A 6,000-nucleotide genomic window follows, 5' to 3' on the forward strand; every position below is an offset into this window, starting at 1 on the left:
GATTCTTTCTTTTCTTCTGTATTAGTCTTGCTAGTGGTCTATCAATTTTGTTGATCTTTTCAAAAAACCACCTCCTGGATTCACTGATTTTTTGAAGGGTTTTTTGTGTCTCTATCTCCTTCAGTTCTGCTCTGATCTTAGTTATTTCTTGCCTTCTGCTAGCTTTTGAATGTGTTTGCTCTTCCTTCTCTAGTTCTTTTAATTGTGATATTAGGGTGTCAATTTTAGATTTTTCCTGCTTTCTCTTGTGAGCATTTAGTGCTATAAATTTCCCTCTACACACTGCTTTAAATGTGTCCCAGAAATTCTGGTATGTTGTGTCTTTGTTCTCATTGGTTTCAAAGAACATCTTTATTTCTGCCTTCATTTCGTTATGTGCCCAGTAGTCATTCAGGAGCAGGTTGTTCAGTTTCCATGTAGTTGAGCGGTTTTTGCAGGGGCTGGTACCCAATTTTTCCTTTCCATATTTAGTGCTTCCTTCAGGAGCTCTTGTAAGGCAGGCCTGGTGGTTACACAATCTCTCAGCATTTGCTTGTCTGTAAAGTATTTTATTTCTCCTTCACTTATGAAGCTTAGTTTGGCTGGATATGAAATTCTGGGTTGTAAATTCTTTTCTTTAATAATGTTGAATATTGGCCCCCACTCTCTTCTGGCTTGTAGAGTTTCTGCCGAGAGATCCGCTGTTAGTCTGATGGGCTTCCCTTTGTGGGTAACCTGACCTTTCTCTCTGGCTGCCTTAACATTCTTTCCTTCATTTAAACCTTGGTGAATCTGACCATTATGTGTCTTGGAGTTGCTCTTCTTGAGGAATATCTTTGTGACGTTCTCTGTATTTCCTGAATGTGAATGTTGGCCTGCCCTTCTAGGTTGGGGAAGTTCTCCTGGATAATAACCTGCAGAGTGTTTTCCAACTTGGTTCCATTCTCCCCATCACTTTCAGGTACACCAATCAGATATAGATTTGGTCTTTTCACGTAGTCCCATATTTCTTGGAGGCTTTGTTTGTTTCTTTTTACTCTTTTTTCTCTAAACTTCTCTTCTCACTTCATTTCATTCATTTGATCTTCAATCACTGATACCCTTTCTTCCAATTGATCAAGTCAGCTACTGAAGCTTGTGCATGTGCCATGTAGTTCTCGTGCCATTGTTTTCAGCTCCATCAGGTCATTTAAGGACTTCTCTACACTGATTATTCTAGTTAGCCATTCGTCTAATTTTTTTCAAGGTTTTTAGCTTCTTTGCAATGGGTTTGAACATCCTCCTTTAGCTCGGAGAAGTTTGATTGTCTGAAGCCTTTTTCTCTCAAATCATCAAAATCATTCTCCATCCAGCTTTGTTCCGTTGCTGGCGAGGAGCTGCATTCCTTTGGAGGAGAAGAGGCGCTCTGATTTCTAGAATTTTCATCGTTTCTGCTCTGGTTTCTCCCCATCTTTGTTGTTTTATCTACATTTGGTCTTTGATGATGGTGACATACAGATGGGGTTTTGGTGTGGATGTCCTTTCTGTTTGTTAGTTTTCCTTCTAACAGTCAGGACCCTCAGCTGCAGATCTGTTGGAGTTTGCTGGAGGTTCAATCCAGACCCTGCTTGCCTGGGTATCACCAGTGGAGGCTGCAGAACAGTGAATATTGCTGAACAGCAAATGTTGCTGCCTGATCGTTCCTCTGGAAGCTTCATCTCAGAGGGGTACCTGGCCGTGTGAGGTGTCAGTCTGCCCCTACTGGGGGGTGCCTCCCAGTTAAGCTACTCAGGGGTCAGGGAGCCACTTGAGGAGGCAGTCTGTCTGTTTTCAGATCTCAAACTCCATGCTGGGAGAACCACTACTCTCTTCAAAGCTGTCAGACAGGGACATTTAAGTCTGCAGAGGTTTCTGCTGCCTTTTGTTCAGCTATGCCCTGCCCCCAGAGGTGGAGTCTACAGAGGCAGGCAGGCAGGCCTCCTTGAGTTGTGGTGGGCTCCACCCAGTTTGAGCTTCCTGGCCGCTTTGTTTACCTACTCAAGCCTCAGCAATGGTGGGCACCCCTCCCCCAGACTCGCTGCCACCTTGCAGTTCAATCTCAGACTGCTGTGCTAGCAATGAGAGAAGCTCTGTGGGCGTGGGACCCTCCAAGCCAGGTGCAGGATATAATCTCCTGGTGTGCCGTTTGCTAAGACTGTTGGAAAAGTGCAGTATTAGGGTGGGAATGACCCTATTTTCCAGGTGCTGTCTGTCACAGCTTCCCTTGGCTAGGAAAGGGAATTCCCTGACCCCTTGCATTTCCCACGTCAGATGATGCCTTGCCCTGCTTTGGCTCACACTCGGTGGGCTGCACCCACTGTCCTGCACACACTGTCCGACAAGCCCCAGTGAGATGAACCCTGTTCCTCAGTTGAAAATGCAGAAATCACCCTTCTTCTGCATTGCTCACGCTGGGAGCTATAGAATGGAGCTGTTCCTATTCGGCCGTCTTGGAACCTCCCTATTGACTTGGTTTCTATCTCAAGAGCTCATTCTACCTGGCAGCAGAAAATCAGAAAATTTTAATCAGGCCAATTTATTTATTATTTATTTATTTGTTTATTTATTTATTTTTGAGACAGAGTCTTGCTCTGTCACCTAGGCTGAAGTGCAGTAAAACCACAAAGATGGGGAGAAACCAGACGAGAAAAGCTGAAAATTCTGAAAGTCAGAGTGCCTCTTCTCCTCCAAAGGAACGCAGCTCCTCGCCAGCAATGGAGCAAAGCTGGACAGAGAATGACTACCTCCTGGGTTCAAGTGATTCTCCTGCCTCAGCCTCCTGAGTAGGTGGGATTACAGGTGCCCACCACCATGCCCGAGTAATTTTTTTTTTTTTTTTGCATTTTTAGTAGAGATGGGTTTCACCATGTTGGCCAGGCTGGTCTTGAACTCCAAACCTCAAGTGATCCACCCACCATGGCCTCCCAAAATGCTGGGATTACAGGCATGAGCCATTGCATCTGGCTAATCAGACCAATTTAGAATAAAATAAATTCCGTTAATTGAAGGTTGCACCTCACACTCCACGCTGTGTCCACACATATACCTGGAATAGTTTCTAAATTCCAGGGGACCTATCTAGTATCTTGATCACTGAGCAGCCTCTGCCCAAGTTCACATGTGCTAAGAAGTCCCTCTCCTCACGGGGACACTGGTCAAGTGGAACCTGTGGCCTGTGTCATCATGTCTCAAAGCCCTTCACATTCTTCAGCCCTCAAGGTCCTATCACAATACCTGGAAAAATATCTGACTACTTCCCACATGCCCTAGAAATATTTGGAGACTGTTATAACCACAACAACCATCTCCTCTCTCCAGTGCCATTGGGGAAAGAGAATTTTGCAGCCTTGTGAACTCTCGGAGGCCCTTGGTAGGAAGCCATGAACTGGTGTCTTCCACCTGGGGCACGGGGAGGGCCCTTCCTGTCCTATCTCCACAGAGCTTGGTCTGGCAAAGATGAGGTAGGCAGGAAAGACCAAGAGCTTCTTCTCAGAGACACTTATGGATGCTCTTCTCTACTACTGACACTGCCCTCTCTTTTCTAACCCATAAAGGGAATCTTTTTCTAGTCTGGATGGGCCAAGGAAAACACCTGGCCCTGATAGTGTCCTCTCTGCCTGTTGTTCAGGTCACAGTCTCAGTTCAAAGCCTTAGGCTGCCATAACTCAGAACGCCTTTTCTCTGCACATGCTGTCTTTGTGTTTGAAAAGTCTATTTTGAACCTCAAAAAGTGAGCATGAATATATTTATTGTTCTTTGATTTGCTCTGGGATCAGTAAACTCAGACTGTCTTAACTGCCTGGGCTGAGTGTGTGCCATGGTCCAGGGATGTGGACAGGTGGTAGGAGAGGACAGAAGCACATTGGTGAATAATCCAAAACATTATTCTTCCCCACTGTCACTCTCAGGTATAAAGCACATGACCTTTGGAATAAGACCTATCTTTGAATTCTGACTTTCCTGTTTTTAAAACAATAAGTTTTTTGACCAATTTCAGAAAGTCACTAATTCTCAGATTCCTATTTCTTATAAAATCAAGATGATCACATGGGTCTCAAGGTAGATACAAATAACAGAAGTGATAATGCCTGGCACGAAGGGAAAATGTCAACAAAAGTTTATTTGATTATGAGGTGGGGCTCAGAGCATAGGTTGTGTAGATGTCAGTCAAGAGAGAACATTATATTCTTCCAGCTTCTTGAATCCGTAGCAATAAAATGACTGTTTCTCATTTGGATATGTGGGGAGGTAGAAACTGACAAAACTACGGGCTTCAAGAGCTGAAAAACCAGGCCAGGTGTGGTGGCTCATGCCTGTAATCCCAGCACTTTGGGAGGCCGAAGTGGGCGGATCACCTAAGGTTGGGCGTTCGAGACCAGCCTGACCAACATGGAGAAACCCCGTGTCTACTAAAAATACAAAATTAGCCAGGCACGGTGGGGCATGCCTGTAATCCCAGCCAGTCGGGAGGCCGAGGCAGGAGAATCGCTTGAACCTGGGAAGTGGAGGTGGAGGTGAGCCGAGATCGTGCCATTGCACTCCAGCCTGGGCAACAAGAGTGAAACTCCATCTCAAAAAAAAAAAAAGAGCTGAAAAATCTGGGTTTGTATTCCAGCTTTGTCACTGACAGACATGTTTTCTAAACTTTCAGAGCCACAGTTTACTCATTTATAAAAAAGGTGATTTCATAATTACTGTATGGAGCTAAATGGTGGTTATCACATTACCATTCCCCGTTTGATCCTTGAACCAGAGCGAATCATGCCTAGGGGTTCCTAAGAACCAGAACAGAAATTGGAACTGGTGTCTAGTTGGTGAAGAAATGGGATAATATGACACCCAATCAAGCAAGCAAAGGGAGATGGGGTCTGGATTTGTCTTGAAATCATGTAGACATGTAGTGAGTGATGACAAGGACCTTTGAGAATTTAAGAAAGGATGCCATGGTCACTTTAGCTTTTAAACCTAGACCTGTACTAAATGGGGACCTATTTTGTGCCTTAGTGTTACAGCCTTAACAAGTAATCATCTTAATTGGTTTACTTTTAAAGGATTCAAGTGCACTCAAAAAGACCACAAAACTTGACACAGAATTTTCAATAAATATTGAATAAATGGAAAACTGGATAAATTAAATGCAGGGTAGGAAGAGAAGTGTACAAAATTTTATCTCTGAAAGCCTTCAGAATATGTTGTGTTTGCTTGTTATCATTAAGCCTTATACATGAGGATGAAATAAAAGCAAATGTTTTTATTTTCTTTGCTAATGAACAACAATGAACCAATTAACCTAGTTCATATGTCGGGTATGATTTTCTAGAGCAAGGAGTTCCATTTTCAGCTTGATGTATAATGGTCAAGGTAAAGCTTCCATTACAGAAGAGAACACAGTTTTCTCAAGATTCCTAGGGATGAAGGTATGCACACCAGTGAAAAAATGACTATCTAATGTAGAAATATTAGGACGATGTAGGGGTGTGACTGTTGAGCTTGAAGAAATGGCAGAGCTGGTGTTCAAACCAAATGTAGACGTTTACTTATAATACAAGATGTATAAGCTGTTTACCTTGCTTAACTTTTTTTTTTTTTTTGAGACAGAGTTTAGCTCTTGTTGCCCAGGCTGGAGTGCAACGGCGAGATCTCGATTCACTGGAACCTCTGCCTCCTGGGTTCAAGTGATTCTCCTGCCTCAGCCTCCACAGTAGCTGGTACTACAGGCATGAGCCACCATGCTTGGCTAATTTTGTATTTTTAGTAGAGATAGGGTTTCTCCATGTTGGTCAGGCTGTTGTGGGACTCCCAAACTCAGGTGATCCGCCCACCTCAGCCTCCCAAAGTGCTGGGATTACCGTCAACCACCGTGCCTGGCCTGTTTAACATTTTTGAGTCATAATAGTCACATTTTACATGAAGATCATAGCTACTTTGCAGTGTTTTTGCGAAAAGTCAAGCTCATGTATATTGTTAGAGAGTAGGTCCTGAGTGAATGGTTGTACTGTGATG

This window comes from Pongo pygmaeus, chromosome 7 (assembly GCF_028885625.2).
Source record: "Pongo pygmaeus isolate AG05252 chromosome 7, NHGRI_mPonPyg2-v2.0_pri, whole genome shotgun sequence".
Lineage (NCBI taxonomy): Eukaryota > Metazoa > Chordata > Mammalia > Primates > Hominidae > Pongo > Pongo pygmaeus.